Source organism: Ochotona princeps, chromosome 4, assembly GCF_030435755.1.
Source record: "Ochotona princeps isolate mOchPri1 chromosome 4, mOchPri1.hap1, whole genome shotgun sequence".
NCBI classification, from domain to species: domain Eukaryota; kingdom Metazoa; phylum Chordata; class Mammalia; order Lagomorpha; family Ochotonidae; genus Ochotona; species Ochotona princeps.
The window spans coordinates 91459762-91481994 of NC_080835.1; positions in this window are offsets into that span (position 1 = coordinate 91459762).

Consider the following 22233-nt stretch of genomic DNA (forward strand, 5'->3'; position numbering starts at 1 on the left):
AGCCATGTGTTAAGAAGGGCATGTTTAGTGTTCTTGGTCAGAACTTAGTCCCAATAGCTGCACTTAGCTGCAAGGGAGGCAGGTTGCACATCGTCTTCCCTGGTGATCCTGTGCCTAGAATGGTTCTGTTGCTATGGACACAGAGGAAACTGAATAATGAAACATGCATCTCTGCCATGGGATGGAAGGGACATGGGAAGGGGAAGGAAAAGCTGGTCAAAATCTTCATGATGTACTTGAGATATTAAAACCTTCACTGCGGTGTTTCCAAGACCTGTCATCCTCTTGTGCCTGCAGGCCAACCAACCACCTGGATGCTCCACATTTTTTGACCTGAGGATTCAGCAGTGAGCTGCTTCACTGATCTCCTGTCTCAAAGGCAAAGGTGGTTGGAACAGGACTCCTGAGAACACAGGAAACCTGTACAGGTGGGACAAGGTGCTTGCATACCATGTTCAGCTATGTCTGTCTTCTGTTGTGATGCACAGACTGGGCTTATGTAGTTCTCTTAGCACTAAAATCTGAGTTGTGGAGGACTGCCTGGGAAATAAGAGTACCAAGTATTTTACATGCCTGTAATTCCATTATCCAGATAAGGAAACAGAAACACAGAGGGATTTAGTCCAGTGGTCAAGATGCCAGCCTCCCATACAGGAGTGCCTGGCTTCAATTTTCAGCTCTGGCTCCTGACTCCAACTTCCTGTTAATGCAGACCCTGGGAGGCAGTGGAGAAGACTCAAGTAACTGGGTCCTTACCACCAATGCAGTAGACATGATTGAGTTCCTGGCTCCCAGCTTAAGCCCTAGCCATTGTAGCCACTTGGGGACTACACCAGCAGATGGGAGTGTACAGTGCATTATTTCCAACTCTCAAATAAATAATTAAAATTAAAATTAACAAGTGATTTTCCCAGAGTCTCACAGATAGTTGGTAAGTGAGCTAGATGAGTTTTATTCTTAGCTTGTGTTCTTAGCTCTGCTCTCTGTGCACCTGCCTGGGAATGCTTTTGTCAAGCATGGTTCTTTGAACTTACCACTCAGCCTCTCTCAAAGTCTTTTTCCTATGCCAGAGGTTTTCTTCCAAAATCCTGTGTTCCACAACATTCTTACACTTTGCTTCCTCCAGGAAGGCTCCTTGCGCTAACCCAGTACCAACTCCTCCATTCCCAGTCCCAGTTTGGACACTGCATCCATCACTCAGCCCCCAGTTGCTGTCTGGACCTGAGTTCACCAGCTCCCATTGCACGTGTCCTGTATACCACCCCGTGTTGCTGTCTGCCCCCATCCAGAGTGGGAGTCCCAGGGCTCCCTTTAGAAAGCGTTGCCCATGCTCATTGCTCCCTTGGTCTTCATGCTCAAACCTCTGCCATAAGCTCTTGCATGCTGGGTGACTCTTGTGTGTCCAAAGCCATCAGTAGCCCCCATGCTGCACATCAAATGAGCCCTTTCAACCTTTATTGCTCCAACTCTTCTTTACATCTGACACTGTTATCTACTCCCTTCTTCACAAAATTCTGTCCTTCCTTCTGCATTAGGGAAATGCTTTTCTCCTTTTGGATGCTTACAGCATCATTTGTGGACCATACAAAGCAATCAATTTAAAACTCAGCCTGCGGTAGGAACTTTGAGTCTCGCCTTGCAGTTGCCTTGGAAGGACCCGCCAGGCCGTACATCCCCCACCCCTGCTTCATTGCTGTGGCCTCACCTTCTGGTTCTCCTTAAACTTTTGCCACCAACTATTTCTAGGTCTACTGCTTACTCTCTTTTCTCACATATATGCATTCCCCCGAGGTTAGACCCTTCCTTGCTTCCTCTCTCTCTCTGCTATCCTCCAAGGTCATTTCATGCACACCAATTAATTTCCAATGTACTACTGTACCCTTGGCCCAGATCTCTGCTTCCAGCAAGCCGCCAAGACCCAGATATGCATATCCAGCTGCCTTCTGGGGGCCTCCTATGACCGATTCTCCACCTTTCCTCTCAACCTGCTCCACCTGCTGTGTCTCTTCCTTGGTCAGAGGTGCTGGGTCCCCTTGGTGTTTATGTCAGGACCTCAAGCACCATCTGCATGGCTCCTCCTCCCCGTGTCCCATTGAGGCAACCTCCAGGCCCTGCCAACTGTGGGTAGGAGCATTTTCTCCAGGGCATTCTCTGTGGCTCCAATGCCCCCACCATTATCCTGCAGGGGGGCTGCACGAAGCTCCTAGGTCACTCACTGTCCCCAGAGTTGTCTCTCTCCATTTCCCAGAGTAAGCCCTCAAAAGCACAAATTTAACCATTTATTCATGCACTCAGTCAGTCAATAAATGTGTCTGGAGTGCCAACCATTCTCCCAGCACAGGGATTTACAAGCCACTGGGGTCGGGCAAATATGCCTGCTAATTGGGTGGCTCAGGGCAAGGGGACATGGAAACAAATAATTTTTTATCAGATGAGCATTCTATGAAGAATAAAGGACAATGGGAACAAAAAGTGACCACTGGCCCCACTGAGCTGCAGGGAGTCGGGGAAGAGGGCCCTGAAAAGGTAGACGTCTGAGCAAAGATGAAGGAATCAAGAGAGTGACCCAGGGCTGGGGAAAGAAGGACAGTCCAGACTGGGCAGAGGGATGGGTCACAGTGGGATGGCCCAACTTTCTATGTCTGAGGAGGAACACAGAAGCTGGCATGACTGGAGAGGAGCATGGGGTAGGAGAGAGCTGGGTGTGATCTTATTCGCCCTTGTAGACACTTGGACTCTATGAAATGCAAGCCATCTTAGGGTATGGAGCAGATGAGGGATCTCATTTTCATCTTGGATGAGTCCTTCAGATGTTGTCGAAGACAGGACACAGGAAAGCCAGCTCGGCAGCAGATGCAGTGATGCAGGTCACGAGTGGCCCACAACCCAGAAACAGATTCAAACTGTGGAGTGAGTGGGAAGAAGTGGTCATGTGTGTGTGTGTGTGTGTGTGTGTTTACAGGGGAGGGGAAGCTGAGGAGGGATTGAGACAGGAGGAAGCTTAGATGTGATAAGCAGACAGAATGACATCAATGTCCATTTGGAGGACAGATAGCATGGAGGAAGGAAAGGGAATTTAGCTTGTGAGTGGGGCAGGCCATGAAAATGTGGTGTAGACCAGCCAGAAAGGCTGTAGCCCCATCAGAAAGTGCTTGGATATACCCAAGTGCCATTCAGGGGAGAACTCTACTGAGAGCCTGGGGGATTCCCCTTGGCTACGAGATCAGAGCCTCCCCTGGGTGAGGTAGGAGCAAGGGTGAAGCAGGAAGAAGGGCTCTGGCAGCCCAGGCTGAGGAAGTTGAAACAGCCAGGAGATCAAGCAAAGCCTGCTACCAAGTGGAAAACAAAGCCCCAAACCAATGCGGTAGTTCTGATAAATGATGGGCATGAAAGGGACTGAAAGCAAGTGACCTGATTTTTCATTGAACAGTTCTCAGTTCTAGAAGGCTCTTGCACTTTTCTGAGCAGGTAAAGTCTCTGCTTTCAGGGTGGTAGTGTGTGAGTTACCTAGTCCTCACCCTCCATTGACATTCGATGCTTATAATTCAAGAAAAATGCATTGACATTACAGCTTCTATTTGGAAGTTACACATATGCATAAACATCATTATTATTATTTTATTATACAGGCTCTAGGATTTTCCTCTCCCCCCAATTTCTTCTATGTTATTACAATAGTAATAGTTCTTTATAAACAGGCATAATTCCATCATTGCAGGCATGGACAATGGCACAGAGTTCAGCAGCCTATTGTCAAGGTAAACTTAAAAGTTTAATTGGGACTCCAGCTTTGATCTGGAAGCACAGATGTCTACTGTGTTGTATCCTCACATCTGTATATAATAATCTCCATTACACAGTTACTATACATCCCTTTAAATGAAAAGCCACAAAACAAAATCAACAAAACAGGAAGAAAAGTAGAAATTTACAATGCCATCAAGTTTAAAAAATATGCTACTGAATGACTAATGTGTCACTGAAGAAATGAAAAAAGAAAATAAAGAACCTTCTTGACAAAAAAAGATACTATTATGTATTTTAAGATTGGATTAAGGCATTTTGTATCTCTCAGACTCAGAGCCCCATGAGGTACTACCTGCCTCACTTCTCAGCTGCAGTGGGAGAAGGAATGGATGAAAGGGCATTTACGGAGTCCAGAGTCCCAGCGAGAGGGGAAGAAGAGCACACTGGGCAACGTCAAGGGTAACTGCCTGGAACACAAGTTGTTGGCCCACAGCTGGTATTTTGGGTTCATCCAAGGTGGGATAGGATTGGCTGACAGATTCCAGGTTTGGCATTCTCCAACTGTCCTGGCCTGGTTCCTTCCTGTCCTCTGGTCTCTTGTCTCCCAACCTTCATCTCTTTGTCTGTGCCTGCCTTTATAATCCCAAAGAGCTTTTCACAGCCCCCATGCATTTGCTGTTTCCAAGCCCCACACTTCTGTTCCCATTCTTGCCTCTGCCCTAGCCGAGGGCTCGGCACACAGGAGGCACTTCCTAAGCAAGCAAAGGAGCTGTGAGTTCTTGAAACAGCCTAGACATCTCAGAGCCTGTCTTGTCACACCATTCCCTCCCTATCACCTCTTACACCCTCATAGCTGTCACACCACAAGTCTTGGTTTTTCTCTTTAAAACTTGTGGGCACTGCAGAAATTGCCCAATAGTTTCCAACCTCAGGCCTCTGGACCCCCCAGGGAAAGCAATAATAGGGCTTTGAGAGCCTCTGTCAGTGTCTGAAATAGCCAAGCAGAATCACACTGTTACCCGCACTCACTGGCACCACTCAGCCCAGTGCCAGCATCAGACGTCTCTGCTGTTAGCTGGGATTGTGTCTGCTCTGCCGTGCACGCACAGTGGTTATTTCACACTGCGTACACTGGCTAGGGACGAAATCACAGGCATCCCTGGGGTCTGTGGAAGGGAAAACAGTGCAAGGGTCCTGGTAAGGTAAGAGGTTAGGAGCATGATCTGCAATGGAGGAGGAGCTCTGGGCCCCACTTCTACTCCATCTGGAAAGCAGCCCTTGATTTGTATCTTGAGGCTCCAATGAGGGTGGATGCTCTCTAAAAGGGGACAACCACCCCTGTCAGGGAGAGATCCTGGAAGGAGCACAGAGGCAGAGATGGAGGGAGGCGATTGTTTGGGGAAATGAGAAAACTGATGTGGGGGTGTGGGCTAGCAAGATGGGATGGAGAGGGGACTATGGCGGGGAATCAGGCAGGCACCAGATTGGGAAGAGCTGGGAAGGTGGTATTAAGCAGAGGTTACTGCATGGTCCTAAGTAGCCCACTGCCGGGGCTCTCAGCTATAACAGACTAGCAGCGAGCACCCCAGTGCACTGGCCCCCAGAGCTTTGAACTCCCAACCCCCTTTCCCCACCCACCATTTTAGGGCTTGCTCTCAGTCTGGAGCTGCAGAGTCTCCCCAGCTGGGGTTCCCCCACTGAGAGCTCTGATTAACGTGATGTTCAGGTCCACCAGCCAGGTCCCTGGAGCCAGCAGATGTGGGCACCATGGCAAGTGGGACTGCAGGCTGACTGAACAGGACAGAAGCCCAAGCCATTGGCTCCTTCTGGAGGCTGGTGCGGCTGTGCCCCTGGCAGAGCCTCAGGGCTGCTGTTCCAGTTGCTACCCTCTCCCTCACCTAGGGGCAGTTTCCAGGAAGGGTCCACAGACAGTTCCAGTGAAGGCACAGACAGAAATCACCCCAGAGAAGTGAATGGCTTATTCCCTCAAGCTTCCAGAAGAGAAGATGAGGCAGAGCTGCCCAGAGGCCCCACTGTGCACCTATGGAATTCTTGCAAACAGTAAGTCCTTCTGGCAACTTCCCTCTGCTCCTCGGTGCACCGTTTTAACAAGCCCTGGAGATCGCTCTTCCCTTCACTTGGGCAGGAAGGGAAACAGGCAGAGATCTATGTGGCCCCTTGGTTGGGGTAAGACTGGGTGCTGCTGTGGGTGGGATGGAGGTGGAGGGTGCAAAACCCTGCCTGTGGGTGGCCACACCCTGCTGGTGTTCAGCAAGGGGAGTGCGTTTCCTACGGCCCCTCCAAATCACTGCACGGGAAAGTGCTTGCCCCTGTCTGCAGGCTGCACCTGTAAATAAGGCTGAGGATAAAAGAGACCGTTCTGCTTTTCACACCGTGACAGGCACAGCCGGGGAAATTACCTTGGAGCTTTTTTTAAATAGAAGTAAAAGGTTTGGGTGGATTGCTGCGCCTAATTCAGAAACACTTTTCTCTCATTTGAGCCGCCACAGATGGGATAATGAACACGTCTTTATCTCTGTCTCTAAACAACATGCAAAAAACCCGGAGTTAGGCAAACTTTACGGCATTTCGAGGAAAAAAGCAGAGAGTAGCGACAACCTCTCTGTGACCCACCCTGCAGGTGTTGGGGGCGGGAGGCTGGGTGGGTACCCCCACTGAGCAGATGAGTGGCTTTGTCTGGGACTCGATGCCTGTTTGTCTCCTGTATTCAGACACCCAGATGTGTATTTTAACCTCTGTGAATCTATCTGTGAGGGACACAGGTCCCTGTTTTCAGGTTTGCAGAACCCTCGTGCCCTGTCCTGTACCAGTGCAGCCATATGAAAAGTGTTCACAAGGCCTCCCCTGCAGCTCAGTGGTCTGTGCTGGATTCTACGCACATCAGGAGCGGGGAGGTTGGTGTATGGATGTTCAGCCATAGAGCCAGGCCTCTGTGCTCCCTGCCAGACCCTGCAGTCCCTCCCCAGGATACAGACACCCCAGCAGCTCCCTCTGAGCTACTGCTCTGTGGTTCTCCTGTTGTCTAAACCTTGGTCCTTCCCCCGGGGGGTGGGGTGGGTCATGGACAGGGTCGGGCCAGGCATTTCCGCAGTGTTCCCAGTAAACCTGGCACCAGAGAGCTTACCCCTGTTATGCAGATTAGGGAAAAGCTTGTGGCAACTGTGGCTTCTCCTTTGCCCTGAGGGTTGTGACAGTGGGACCCAGAGAGGGTGAATCGAGTGGAGCAAGCTGTGTGAAGACTAACCAAAAGGGCTGCTCCTCACCCTGCTAGGTGGAGGGAGGCATCCTCAGAGAACCCTTCAGCTGATGGAGGCCGAAGACCCTCAGGTGAGCTGCTGTGATCACACCAGCAGAGCAGAGAGGGACAGGTGGTCCCAGGTGACTGCCCTCCTGGAGTCTGGCAGGGTAAAGGGGCTGGTGCCAACCTCACAGAGGGACACAGGGAACCTGAGGTCTTTAGACCAAGCACAGTGTTGGGGGCTGTGCCCTCTGAAGCAGGACTGGAAAGTTTGGTGGCCTCAATAGAATCACAGCAGGGAACTGACATTCACCAGGAACAAGAGAAACACCTTGGCCTTCGGATTCTGCCACTTCCAGAGGGCACAGCCCTCATGACCTTTTTAAATTTTTATTTATTTATTTGAAAAGAAGTTACGAAGACAGACAGATACACCTTACCTTTCATCCATTGGTTCACTGCACAAATGGTCACAACAGCCAGATCTGGACCAAGGCAAATCCAGGAACCAGCAACTCCATCCGGGTCTCCCATGTGGGTGGCAGGGGCCTAAGTACTTGGACCATCCTCCACTGCCTGCCCAGGCTCATTAGCAGGAAATTGGTTGGATACGTAGCAGCTGGGACTTGAACCTGTGTTCTGATGTAGGCATTACAGGTGGGTTAAGCCTACAACACCAGCCTCCCAGGGCACTAACAAGCTGGATATTACCTTCCCACGCTTTTCTGTTTCCTCCACCCTTTACTTGGTGGGTGTGGAGTCCCAAACCTGCAGACTGCAGCAGGGGTGGAGTGAGAACAGCAGGAACATGTATGGTATCCCTCCCTGCTCCCCTAGTCCCAACTTAACTAGGTGTAAGCTGGGTGTGGGAGCAGAACTGGCAGCTTTGATGGGAGACTGACTTGGACTTCTTAACTTTTAACTGACAGTAATGCTGTGAGGCAGGCCCTAAAAGGTCCTCCTGGGAAATGGAAAGGATGTTCAGGAAGGGGCTGCTGCAAAACAAAGGCATGACATTACTTTCTGTTTGCTCCATCTGTCTAGCTTCACCAACAATGGGTGGATCACATTCGTGTCCTGCTCTGAGCTCTCAGGAAGCAAGGGGCAAGGTGTGGTGTTCCAGCAAGTCGCGAAGACAGGAGTTAAGATTTATGAACTGTAAACAATGGTGCCTCATCTGTCTTCACTCAGAGTTCAGTGAGAGAGCCTTCAGATCTCTTTCTACTGATTAAATGTTATTGATCGATTTAGAAAGGTCTTAGGGGGTGGGGGATAACGGAGAGATCGCACTCCAGTTAGTTCACTTCCCAAAGGCCCACACAGCCAAGCCTCGGCCAGGTTGAAATCAAGAGTCCAAAACTCAATCTAGGTCTGGTATGTGAGTGGCAGGGAGTCAATCACTTGGCAACTATCACCTGCTGCCTCCAAGGATGCACATTAGTAGGCAGCTGGAACACACAGTGGAGTCAGGACATGGAGCTATAGGACACACACGTCCCAGGCGGTGCCTTCCCTGCTGCACAGGCTGAAGACCCACGCTGGACCTTCACCTGGCTTCCTAATGCAGGTGCAGCGTGTTTGTAATCTCCTTCAAAGATAAGCCAGATAGCAGGTGAGTTCAGAGGCAGAGAAGACCTGTCCATTTCAGCCATTTGCTCCCTGGATTCCTCATCGGGTGCCCCTCCCAGCAGGACCAGGGAGGGAGGGAAGACTCTCAGAAGATTCGCCTTTGCGCTGACTTGATTCCTGCCTGACTGTTCCACTTTGAACGTTCATTTGTAATTTTATTTTAAGCATTTCTAATTTTCGGACGTCCCAGAGGCACGATTACTTTCCCATTTGTGTATGGAAAAGTCTCCCATCTCATTCAGAAGCTGGAGAAACCAGCTCTGAACTCGTTACAGCTTGACCCCTGGAGTGTGCTCCAGACATGGAGAATTCCTACTATTTATTTACTGGGTTGGTGAAACTCCTTCAGGGCCACCCCTCCCCTTCCTTCTCCTCCATGGCGGGGAGCCTCTGGGATAGGGGAGAAAAATAAACACAGAGAGGGCTTGCACAGCAGGCTGGCTGTTCACTGAAATGGAAATGTGTTTACCATGTGAGTTAAAAAACGATTCTGGGGCAGTAGAGTTGGCAAAAAGAGATAAAGGGGATTTGGTTAGAAGCGAGAGTTAAATGATAGTAAAGGTCTAGAGAAGCCATGATCAATAAACTTAAAGTTCAACCTCATTGCTTCCTGCTGCCCGCCTTGCCGTAGGTCTCAGCTGCTGCCCCTGCAGGCCAATTTCATTGGGGAGGCTTGCAGATGCCAGGAACGGGCTCACTGAGGCTGGTTGAGCCCTCACTAGGGCAGAGAAGGACAGACACGACATTCCTGCTACTCAGCTCACCAAGTTCTGTGGCCGCCGGCCCAGCTGAGGGCCTCCTGCACTAGACAGAACACCCAAGCACTCCCATAGGGCACCCTGTTTTCCAGCCAGGCTGATTAGCCCCTGTTTATTATCAAGATGAAATTTACGGCCACTATTCACTTACTTTGTTACTTTATTTTTTATTTATTTGGGAGGCAGAGGCAAACAGAGCATGATTTTCTACCCACTATTCCAGTCTCCCAGTGCCTGCAGTAGCTGGAGCTATATATGATATGAGGCTCAAAACCGGAAGCTGGGTACTGTATCTACGTCTTCCACATGGGTCACGGGGACCCCAGTTACTTGAGCACATTAGCAGGGGTCTGGATTGGAAATAGAGCAACCGGGACTTAAACTGGCACCCACATGCTGCCATTTGAGATGTAGTGCCTCTACCCACTAGTGCTGCAACCCTAGCCCTGACTTCATTTTTCTTCAAAGCACGTACTCACTGCTCACAAAACAAGTGGATACTGTGAGGTGTTTAGTCCAGATGTTAAGAAAGAAACTGAATAGGATGCACATAGCCCATATCAGAGTTAACTGAGCTCAGCATGATACTTTGCCCCAGCTCTAGCATCCTGCTATTGCAGACCCTGGGAAACAGCAGAAGGTGAGCCAAGTGCTTGGGCCTCTGCAACCACATGGGAGACCCCAGGGAAGGTCCTGGTTTCTGGCTTCTGGCTTCAGTATGGCCCAGCCCTGGCTACTTTGGCTCTTTTGGCTATTTGCAGAGTGAATTAGTGATGCAAGAACTCTCTCTCTCTCTCTCTCTCTCTCTCTCTCTCTCTCTCTCTCTCTCTCTCTCCACACACACATACACTGAATGTAACACTGCCTTTCAAATAAATCTTGTTGAGAAAAATGGAATAAGAGAGTCTCAGAAATGATCTTTAGCCCACGTGAGTCAGATGAGGGCAGATGACCGCCTCCTTCCCTACTATTTTAATGAACCTAGGACTGTACACAGGATGGGATGTGGGTGTTTGTGTGAGGTGTGGACCATAGATGCCCATCCATTCATCCATCCTTCCCTCCCTTCCTCTCTTTCTCTCCCTCCTCCCTTGCTCCCTCCCTCCACCTACCCACTCATCCAGGCAGCCAGCTACCCACAAACCCACCCACACATCCATGCAACCATCTGTCCGTCCATCTATCGTCCCATTCTCCTATCCATTCTCTCATCCATCCATCTACCAATCTATCTACTCATCCACCCACCTATCATTTCATCACTGATACGTATTTATTGTGTGCCAAAGCAGTATTATAGGTGCAGAGGTTTTAGACATAGATGGCACAGGAAGGTATGTGCCATGAAATAAAACACGGAATAGTAAGTTTTATAACTGACACACTTTCATGGTACACAGGGAGGCAGCAAGCACATCTGGCGGGTTTCCCAGAGGCTTTGATATTTGAGGTGGATGGTAAAAGATAACTAAGGCAACAGGATTGCTTTTCTTGGATGACTTTAACAATCAAGTCTGGGAGGCAGGCAGGCACCCTCCTGGCCACAGGCAGGGCTGCAGCTCTGCAGAGCAACCAGGCTCTGCAGGGGGAAGTCTGGCGGGAGGGAGTGAGCGTGCTTGTTTGCACACACAGTCGGGTTGTGCTTCTGGTGCCTCTTGAGGAGGAAAGACAGGAGGAGGGATAGAAAAGAGCAGGGGAAGTTGTGTTCAGTGTTTCTCAGATTTCCTGTTTCTCTCGGTCCCAAGCAGAGGGAAAGAGAGAGGGAGAGAAAACAGGGGATCACTGGTGACAGAAGTGTTTTTGGGTGGAGAGTGGCAGGCTGATAGCTACAATGGAGAACCTCAAGTAGCAATTGGGGCAGGATACAGCCTTTCTCAGCTCCCATCTGCAGCGGCATCTGGAGCCTCGGGTGGTGACAAATAGACTGGGAGTCAAAAGGGGTAATTCTCCTCCCCACCTCCGGCCACCCTCCTGGGTGTGGGTGAGTGGGGGCTTGGGCAGCTTGCTCCTGCCTGGGATGCAGGTGTGAGTGATAGTCTGAGTCCAAGGAGGGATAGAGGACGAAGCAAGGCTAAGCATGTACTCCTTTTGGTTTGGTTCAGAAGACATCTCATGGCTGGCTTTTAGGAAGTGCCTGATTTAGAGAAAAATGGAGTGAGATTCTCAGAAGTGGCCTGCTCAGCCCATGAGAGTCGAAGGTGGGTAGGTGCCCACTCATGTCCTGCCATCTATATGAACTTAGCACCGCATGCAGGAGGAAGGACATTGTCTTTGTGTGGAAACGCAGCCTATTGTGGCAGTGTAGACCATCGCAGGGGGTTCTGTACCTTATGGCCCATCCTAACAAGACAGAGAAGGGAAGAACCAGCTTAGCCCTAAGCAGCTTCAGTAGACAGGGGAATGCCAGTTCCCCAGAGACAGAGCAACCTTTGCTGTTTGCCAACAGGCGTGTTGCAAGAGGCCAAGGTAAGAAACAAAGACTCCTAAAGAGATTAGCCAGAGGTCTAATGCACAGGCTGAGAAAGCCAAGAGGAAAAGAGAGGAAGGGGAAGGGAGCCAACATGTCCCTCTGATCCTGTTGTTGTGGAGGGGACACCATGGTGACCAGAAAGAACAGACAATCCCAAGATCTTTTATTGGAGCCATGCTTTCCCTCATTAAACAAACAAACAAACAAAAAAATCTTTCAATGCTCAGGAGTTTTGATGTCTGTTTGATCTTCCCAGGAGCCCTGAGAAGAAAGCGTTTGCCTTAGCCCTCTTTACGGATGGGAACACTGAGGCACAGAATGATTTATTCTATCAGAGTTGCCTAGCTAGCAAGAAATCAGACTTTGAAGTGCACTGGCTCCAGTGGAGGTCTGTGCTTTGCAGCCAGACCATGCCCAACCCTGAGGGAATTCTGGGGACAGCTTTCCCAGGCTCCCAGGATGCCTGGAGAAATGAGCTGGAAACCTGTACTTCCTTCCTGGCGGCATGAATGGTGAGTGAGCTGGGCTGTGCATATAGCACGGCCACTGCTAACGCAGGGAGGAGAAATGAAATGCTTACGTTTTCCTTTAGTCACACAAGGGATATATGGCCATATTTGAAAATCACACACAGTACAGACAGAAACTAAGTACCCTGTCTCACCAGCCCCAGCTCCGATCCTAGTGGTGATGGGGGCCAGTGTGGGTCCTTGCAGAGGGCAGTCTATGTAGTTCACACATGTACAAATAGAAACAGGTAGCATCCTCACTTTGTTTTTTACATAAATGATACAGTGTGGTGTGTATGCTCTGCAATTTGGTCAATCCACCCAAAAATACAATGTAAAAATATTTCAGTTTCCCTCTCAGAGGTCATTTTTAACAGCTAAGTGATAGTCCATGAACTATGTATACATTTATATAGATGCCTGCGTACACAGTCAGCCTTCCTTCCCCAGAGGTTCAGTCGCTACAGATTCAACTGACTGGGGATTGAAGATTCAACCAACTGGGGATTGAAAATGTACAGAGAAAAGAAATCACGTCTATGCAGAACACATGCAGATTTTTTTTCTTCTTGTTATTATTCTTTAAACAATTCAGCATAACCTGTATTTGCATAGCATTTACATTGTAATAGGCATCATAGGTAATCTAGAGATGGCTTAAAGTATGTGGGAGGGTGTGCATAAGATATATGCAAATACTATGCCATATTGTTACATCTGAATTTTTTAAAAATTATTTTTATGTTTGAGAGACAAAGAAAAAGACTGACAGAGAGAGTTTGGTTCCCTCCCCAAATGTCCATAAGGGCCGTGGCTGGGTCAAAGCTAGGAGCTGAGGAATGTGGGCTGGAAATGTGGGTGGTAGGAACCCAGTTACTTGCTGCCTCCTAGGGTCTGCATTGGCAGGAAACTGGAGTTGAGAACTGGAGCTGAGATTTGAAACCAAGGCATCCCATGGGAGGGGTGTGGGCTGCTTAGCTTCTGGGCTGAAATTCCACTCCAACTGATGCCATTTTGAATAAGGGACTTGAACATCCAGAATGTGGGTATCTTCAAGGGGTTCTGGAACTAGTCCACTCTATACTTGGACACAGAAGGCCAACTGTATGTTTAGTGAGCACTTTTGCTTTCTTGGGCATTTGGTTGGGTTAAGTTGTCTTTTTGTTTTAACCACTGGGATTGGGATCACAATGTTATCATTGTCCTTACTTTTCTTTAGACATCACCAGCATTGTTGTAGAGTAGACAGCTAGAAGTGGAAGTCCTGGTAGAAAAGCAAGGGCATTGAATTGCAGCAGATACTCAGCTCATTTACACTCCCAACAGGGGCATGATTCCCATTGGCCCATACCCCCTTGAACACCAGATATTATCACTGCTATAATTCTCTACCAAAGTAAAAGTGTTCTGTGTTATTTGAATTTTCTTGATCTCAGTAAGCATTTTTATATATTCACGGTTCATTTTTCCTCTTCTATGAATTATTTTTTCACACTTTTTGCTTATTGCCATCATTTTGCATGAACTTTTTATATATCCTGAATGTAAACTCCTATCTGTTATGCATGTTTCATCGATTTCTCTCAGTCTGTAAATTGCCTTTTGACTTCTTTACAGGATTTTTTTTTTGTCAGAGAGCAATTCAACATACTCAACTTACCAATTTTATTTTCTTGCTTGCTTTCTTTTTTTAAAATAATTATTTGAAAGACTAAGTTACCGAGAAAGGGTGCAGGGGAGACAGAGAGGCAGAAAGGCATTCCCCAATCGACTGTAGTGGGCCAAGGTTGGGCCACTCACAGGTCAGGAGCCCAGAACTCCATTTGGCTCTCACATAGGTGGTAGAAGCCCAAGCACTTAGGTCATTCTCTTGCTTTTTCACAGGCACACCAGCAGGGATTTGGATTAGAAGTAGAGCAGCCAAGACTAAAACTGCCACTCACAGACACTAGCATTCCAGAGGGTGTCCTTCGCTTGCTGCAGCGTGACACCATCCCCTCCATTCTTTTCTTGTACAGGTTGTGTGTCTGTGTGTGTGTGTTTCCTAGGAAGGTCTCTATCACAAGTTATGAGTATATCTTAACATTTTCATAGTATTCCCCTCTCTTAGCTAGTTCTCTGGTCAACTTAAAATTTCCATTGTATATAGTGGACAATAGGCTCTAAGTGTGTTTTTCCCCCAAATAGATAATTGTGGTGGCCATCATTGGTGTCCTACCTCAATTTTATTTCACCATGCTGTCATTTAGCTCCCCATTTCCTCCTGACATATCCCTAGGCTTTTAACTGGACTCTATTGGTTTGAAGGGACTTCTATGCACCTTGCCTAAACATCAGAGCTTAACCTGCTGCTGGTCACAACTAGTTCAGGACCCAGTGAAGGTGAGGCGACATTGACTGGGTGCATCTGGGAAAAACAGTTTTTCCGCTTCTAGAACACAGCCCTGGAGTGAGGAGGAACCCTTTTCTTATTTTTAACATCATACTCTGTGGATGTGGGTCCAGGACAGGCGATATCTTCTTTGCTATCTTGAGGAAAGCCAGACTGAGACAACAGTCTAGCTTCAACATGAAGAGAAAGCCCAATAACGATGAAGACATGAAGCCAGAGACTTGATCAGGGCAACCTCGAAGCCTCACTTCTTATTTTCTTCACCTCTGGACTTCTTTCCAGGAGCGATGCATTTTCTGTTGAAGACTGGTTGGATCAAGTTCTCTATTGTGCAGTAAGCAGCAACCAACCAATACAACAAGCTGCCATTGCAGTGCTGTCGATGGACAGTCCAACATCTGATCACTATCAGGGATGTCGTCCTATTAACCAGCAAACACATAGTCTGTGTCTTGCTTGTTTGCCTGTTTATTCCTAGGCTGGCATCTTGACTCGGGTGTATGTAATTATGGTGCATATCAGGCTGGATAGAAAAGGCTTACTCCATTGTTACCTGGTGATCCTTGTCTCATTTTTCTTCCAGTTGAATTTAAATCATGTTTGTCATGTTCCAGAGTGTTCTCTGGGGGATTCTGATGGGACTTGCCTTGCGTCTGGGGAGAACTGACATCGTGACAACACTGAGCCTCCGGAACATTATACGTATCTTCTCATATTTAAATCCTTTTATGAGCCTCAGTAGAGTGTTAACAGTTTTTCCATAAAAGTCTTATTCACATCTTATTAGGTTTGTTCTTTGGGGCCTCCGCAGCGTTTGTGCTTCTTGTTCTGGGACTTTTATTTACATTTCTGGGTGGTGTCTATTTTTAATTGGTAGAGGGAAGCTGTGGTCTCAGTGTGGTTGCTCCTGTGCTCCACCCCAGCCTATCATCCAGCAGTCTCACAGTGGGCAGTCATTTTGTTCTTCTGAATTCCCTAAGTGGATGTTACCATCATCCAGAAATAATATTTTTGTTCTTCCATCTTTCTTTTCTGTCTCTTGAATTGTACTGGACAGAAGGGGCACCCCTAAACTGTTTCCAAAGAGAATAGGGACATTGCTTCTAAAATGTCTGAAGGCTACGATGGGAACTCTGTAGTCATGCATTCCATAGCTTCATGTTCTAACACCTCTGGGTCAAAAACCTTTCGGAAAAAAAAAGTCACACCTGTATCAAACATGTAAAGCTTTTTCCTGGTAGTTATTCCCTAAATTATATGGGATAGCAACCATTTCCTTTGTGTTCGTATTAGCTGGTTCAACCAGACTGAAGACAGGGGCCAAGAACTCCATCTAGGCATGCTGTGAGGGTGGCAGGGACTCAGTCATGTGAGCTTTCATTGCTGCTCTCCAGGGTCTGTGTTGGTGGGAAGCTGAAGTCAGGAGCCAGAGCCGGGAATCAAATCCTAGCACTCTGATGTGTGGGGCACGGGCATCTTAAGTTGCTAAGCCAAACACCTACTTCATTTCTTTCTCTCTTTATTTTTAAATTTATTTTTATTGGAGAGGTAGGTTTACAGAAAGAAGGAAAGACAGCGACAAAGATCTTCTGTTGGCGGTTCACTCCCCAGATGGCTGCAACAGCCAGAGTTGAGCTGATTCACTCCCCAGGTGGCCGCAATGGCCAGAGCTGAGCCGATCTGAAGCCAAGGAGGAGCCAGGAGGCTCTTCCAGGTCTCCCACACTGGTGCAGGGTCCCAAGGCTTAGGGCTGTCCTCAACTGCTTTCCCAGGCCACAAGCAGAGAGCTGGATGGGAAGAGGGACCACCAGGATTAGAACCAGCAGCCATATGGGATCCCGGTGCATGCAAAGCGAGGACTTCAGCTGTTAGGCTACTGCACTTGGCCCCAAGAGCTGAGCTGATCTGAAGCCAGGAACCAGGAAATTCTTCTGAGTTTCCCACGTGGGTGTAGCATCCCAAGGCTTTGGGCCATCCTCTGCTGATTTCCCAGGCCATGTGCAAGGAGTTATATGGGAAGTGGAGCAGCTGGGACAAGAATGATGTCCATATGAGATCCTGGCAGATGCAAGGTAAGGACTTAGCTACTAAGCTATTGTGCTGGGCTCACTTCATTTCTTTAATGAGATAAATACATAGAATTTTATCTCTCTCTCTGTGTATGTGTGTGTAATGAGATAGAGAATTTTTTATTATACATAGCCAACATTACTTATTGTACAATGTATTTCATTGGATGAATCCAAATTGGTAGTGAGACACCATTCCTTTCTCCCATTGCTCTACTTGAATTGTGTGTTTTATTTTGGATGTAGGCAGCTCCATTCAAAAGTGAGATGAGTTCTGTTTTTGTGTTTTCCTTATCTGGTTCTCCCCTCCTTCTGCTAGAAGCAATGTGCTCCTAGCTCTCTTTTGCTGTTCCCTGACCTGGCATGCTCTATGACTCTGGCCTCAGTCCCTCTCTACAGACTTGATGTCCTCCAGCCCTGGCCTTCATTCCATGTATATGCTGCCAGTTGCCAGATGTAGCACTGCACCTAGCCCTTCCTGTGAATTCCCTACCCATAGAACTTTCACATCCCTTCATCATGATTAGACAGAACACCCACTTCCCAACTTCTCCTACAGTCTTTCCCAACTCAGCCAGGAGAAACACTGTCATCCAATGCATTGCATTGCGACTGGGGGTGAGGCGAACACACAGTGAGCAAACACGTGAACGAAGCTTTGGAGTCCACCGAAGCCTCTTGTTGTCTTCCACAGCTCACATCCAATCCATCAATAGTGCCTGAGTGCTTGTAACCGCCTCTAGTTAGTTCAAACGATGGCCCTTCCCTGCTTTCCAGCAGTAGCCTCCCACTGTGTCCCCCACTTCCTCCCTTGCTCATCTTCTGTGTTTTAGCACAGCAGTGGAGCTCCCGATCCCTCCATTGTGGCCACTCTTTGTCCATGCTGGCCTCCATCGCTTCATCTTCTCAAACAATCCCACTGTGCCCTATCCCCATGTATCTCCCTTCCCTCCTTCAGGCCTTTGTTCAAAAGCTTTCTTGTCTTCAGATGCTCTCCAACCATTGTGTCTACAAGCGTAGCCCTCCTTTCCAGCACTCTCCTCCTGCTTTGCGCCGTCTCTTTTGTCCCCATAGCACTTATCTCCATTTGACACACTGCATATCCTTCTGTTTGCTTATTGTCTGTCTCCCTCAACCAGAATGCAACCTCTGGGCAGTAGAGCCTTGCCCATTGTGTTTGTTGTTGCTTCTCAGGCACTAGGAACAATCACTGCATGTTGTAGATTGTTCTATAAACATGCATCAAATGAAAGAATGATTTTTCTCTTGAATTTGTGGGTTGACTTAAATGCTGAATAGTTTCATGTATGAGTATATGTAAAAAATTTTTTTAGAGATTTATTTATTTTTATTGGAAAATCAGATCTACAGAAAGAAGGAGATACAGAAAGATCTTTCATCTGCTGGTTCAGTCCCCAAGTGGCCTCAATGACCAGAGCTGAGCTGATCTGAAGCCAGGAGCAAGGAGCTTCTTCTGAGTCTCCCGCACAGATGCAGAGTCTCATGGTTTTTCTTCTACTGCTTTCCTGGGCCACAAGCAGATAGCTGGATGGGACCTAGAGCCTCTGGGACGCGAATTGTCACCCATATGAGATCCTGGAACATGTAAGGCTAGGATTTAGCCAATAGGCTATCATGCCAGGCCCTCAATTTTCTTTTAATGTTTTTTTTTTTCTTGAAAGATGGAATGACAGGGAGAGAGAAAGAGGGAGCGCTTCCATCTATTGGTTCACTTCCCAAAGGCCTGCTACATTCGGGGCTGGGCCAGACCCAAATCAAGAGACTGGATCTCCAGCCAGCTCTTCCTCATGGATAGTAGGGACCCAATTACTTGAGCCTCTCAAGGTGCCAATTTTCAGGAAGCTGGATTCATGCAGAGTAACTAGGACTTGAACTGATATTCATATATGGCGTGAAGATACCCTGAACAGAATCTTAATGTGCTGAGCATCAATGTCCATTCCAGTGTGCAAGTAATTTTTATCCTTTAAATATATTTATAATGAAAACATATGGTTGGGCCTGGCATAGATGGCTCAGTGACTAAACCCTCACTTTGCACACCCCGGGATCCCATGTGGGCACTGATTCATGTCCTGGCTGCTCCACTTTAATCCAACTTCATTATTACGGCCTGGGAAAGCAGTAGAAAATGGCCCCAAAACTTGTGACATTGCATCTGCATGGGAAACCCAAAAGAAGCTCCTGGTTCCTGACTTCAGATGGACATAGCTCCATGCATTGCGGCCACTTGGGGAGTGAACCAACAGATGGAAAATCCTTCTCTGTCTCTCTTTCTCTCTGTAAATCTGCCTTTCAAATAAAAAAATAAATCTTTAAAAAAAAACCCACAGTGATTTTTTTTTTCACATATGTGAAAAGCTGAAGCTCAGAGAACCTAAAGGACTGTTCAAAATCAGGAGCTAGCTGAGGGTTGAGCAGTGCTGGCATCTGGCCCCCATGTAGACCTGAAGTTACTACTAGAGTACTAAGGGCTGAGAAACTGTCAGGAGGTAGAAGACTCCCTCAGCACTCTTCTCCAACCTCTTATTTACTGTCTTGCAGGTGAGACATCAGACATTAACATAGGACCTGGCTTTGTCTCCAACTGTGGACTTTTCCAGCTATTGTAAAAGAGATCATCACTACGTCAGGTGTGCCAGCTCCCTGCTTTGGGCCTCTCCACATCTCCTGTCTGCCTCCCACCTGCTCTGCTCTAGCATCAATCAGCAGCTCTGCTCTCTTGTCTGCCTGTTGAGTTGGGCCAGCGGGTAGCACCAGCAGAGTACAGGAGGACAGAACAGGAAGGCTGGGGCCTGGCAGGGTCCCCAGACAACAGAGCCTTCACACAGCCAGGAGCTGCTCTCTCTCTCTTTCGCGCTCTCTCTCTCTCTCTCTCTCTCTCGCCCATTAAATACTGCCAATCAGAGGACCCAACATCAACCAAGACCAGTTTCCTTGGGCCCTGCCCACATCGGTGGTGTGTGTGGGGTGTGGGTGTGGCTCTGATGGCCACTACAGTCAGGAAGGATTTGATTAGATCTTCCAGGAGCATGACAGGTCCTTGGCACAAAGCAAGAGCTCTCTGGGTGTTAGTTACTCTTCTTCCTTCCTAGAAGAATGGAAAGGCAGTCAAAGGCATGGCCTAGGAGACAAGCCCTACATAAGCCTCTGAGTTAAAAGGTGTGTTCCCCCTCCCCGCCAGCCCCCACTTCTTGCAAGACCACCAACCCACAGGATGGCCAGTCAGTGACTCTGCAAGGTGGCCTCAGAGTGTAAGGTGTGGCAAAGGTGGGAAGTGGGGAGGAAGCTTCTTCCAAACCTTACCCCACACAGCACCAGAGGCTCCACTGGCTTTCTCCTGCCCCTCAAACCCCTGCATCCTACTTTGCCTGGCCAGCAGCTGGTTGCCTCTGTCCCCACCCAGGCCTGGCTGTGAAAGTCAGGACCTTCGTATCATATCATGTCAGCAAGTGAGCTGCAACCCCAGCTGGGCCAAGCGACCCTGTATGTTTTTGAGGAGTACAGGCGCCTGGGAAACAAATAAATGGGCCATCTTCTCAGTTGGTAGGAGGAGGGGACCAGCTCACTGAAGACCCCCAGCCACTCCATCCCACAGCTGCTACTTTGGAGCTACTCCATCGGCATCCTTGCAGCAGCTGAGAATGAGGTCCAACTTGAGGATGACAGTTTTGATTCTGCAGGTTCTGGGGACGTCCTCCATCAAGGTAAGCAGGGAGGAGAGGAGGTTTACTAACCTTACTTCCTGGAGCTCCTGGACTATGACAGATGTGAGAAAACCCATGGCTCCCTTCCACTCAGGCCTATGGTGTTGTCAACACATGATCTCTCCTGGATCTCCTGATGCCCTCTCTCCCCCATGAGGCAGACATGCATCGCTGTGGAGGAACAAGGAGCCTGGACAAGGTCAGGTGCACTGTCCAAGGCTGCGTGGCTGGGTACTGGCAGAACGGGCAGGACTCTGAGCCAACCTGGCTGACCCTGCACCTGGATACAGACCATCCCTCAGGACTCTGTTGATGGGGAGGTCATTCCTCTGCCTCTCTCCAGTTTCCTCACTCCTGCTCACTAGGAAATAGATCAAAGTCAGGAGTTGGGCTAATCTCATAAAAACTAACTTCCTGGAAGAGGAGCAAGGATGAAGGTACAAGAGGATGCCACCCTGACAGAGGTGCCAGAGACAAACTTTCAATGTCAAGACCAAGAACGTGCTTGGAATGCTCTTGATCACCCTGTAGGAGCCCTTACTCAGCTATTTGCCTCTGTCCCTTGGTAGATCATCTCTCCTCTTTTGGCCATTTCCCTAGGTGTCTGGGAAGCAGAAGGGATTTCAGTTAAACCATGGGAAGGACTTCCTTACTGTTCCCTTGGAGAACATCTTGGACAGGCTGTGCCTCTTAAACAGGACCCTGTGCAGGCCAGATTGGCTGTTCTTGTTGTTAATGTTTGGGCTGGGCCAGTCCCACTCCTTCTGTCTCTTGTTTTTGTTCTTTCCCTGGTTGTCAGGAGGCCTCCCTGGTGCAGAGCAGTCACCCCACAGAGCATGACCCGAAGCTGAGGGATGGCATGGAAGCCATGTTCGGGGGCGATGGTGACATAATCTTGAAAAGGCTCCATCTGTCATCTCTGGCCTTTTACTGTTGTAACAGCACTTATGGGCCCAGCCAACTGCTGAGGAATCTGTCTGTGGTTTAATTAGCCTGTAACTGCAGCCTCCCTCACCATGCAGGAAAGCAATAAACAGCTTCCATCCTCTTAGTGGGGCTGGGTGATCACAGTAGGGGGTGGGGCATGCAAGGCCCTGGGGGCTAATGAGGTCTTTAAGGACAAACGAAGGACTCAGAGACCCATTGGGGGAACTTTCCCCTGGAGCCTGCTGTTTTTGTCAGGGCCATAAAAGACCAGCAAGTGATCCTCAAAGGAAAAAAAAAATGATAACAGCCACACAACAAGCCTTGGTGTGCACAGAGAGCTTTTCATACATCATCTACAAGCTGTCACACTGGACTGCTGCTGCTTCTTCCAGGAAATGGAGTCACTGGACTCCATGATCACTGAGGTCTCTTCCCCATCCAGCCCTTCCCTGAGTTCCAGGATCCTTGCTTGGTCCCAGTGGTGTGACAACACACAGAGCCTATGCCATTAACCTCAGGCTGTGCTTGAGAATTCTCAGGAAGGGAGATGGTTAAGTGTCGTCCATCACTCAGACAATCCAGCCAGGGCCCGGCCAAGAACCCAAACAGGTGGGAGGTGGATGGATGCTGGCTGCCTGATGCCACCTCAGCTCCAGCAGATGAGTGACAGAGGAAGGGGCCAGGGGATGCTGCAACTTGTCCCTCTGATCCATTCTGAGGAGGGGTTCTGCCCTGACATGCCCAA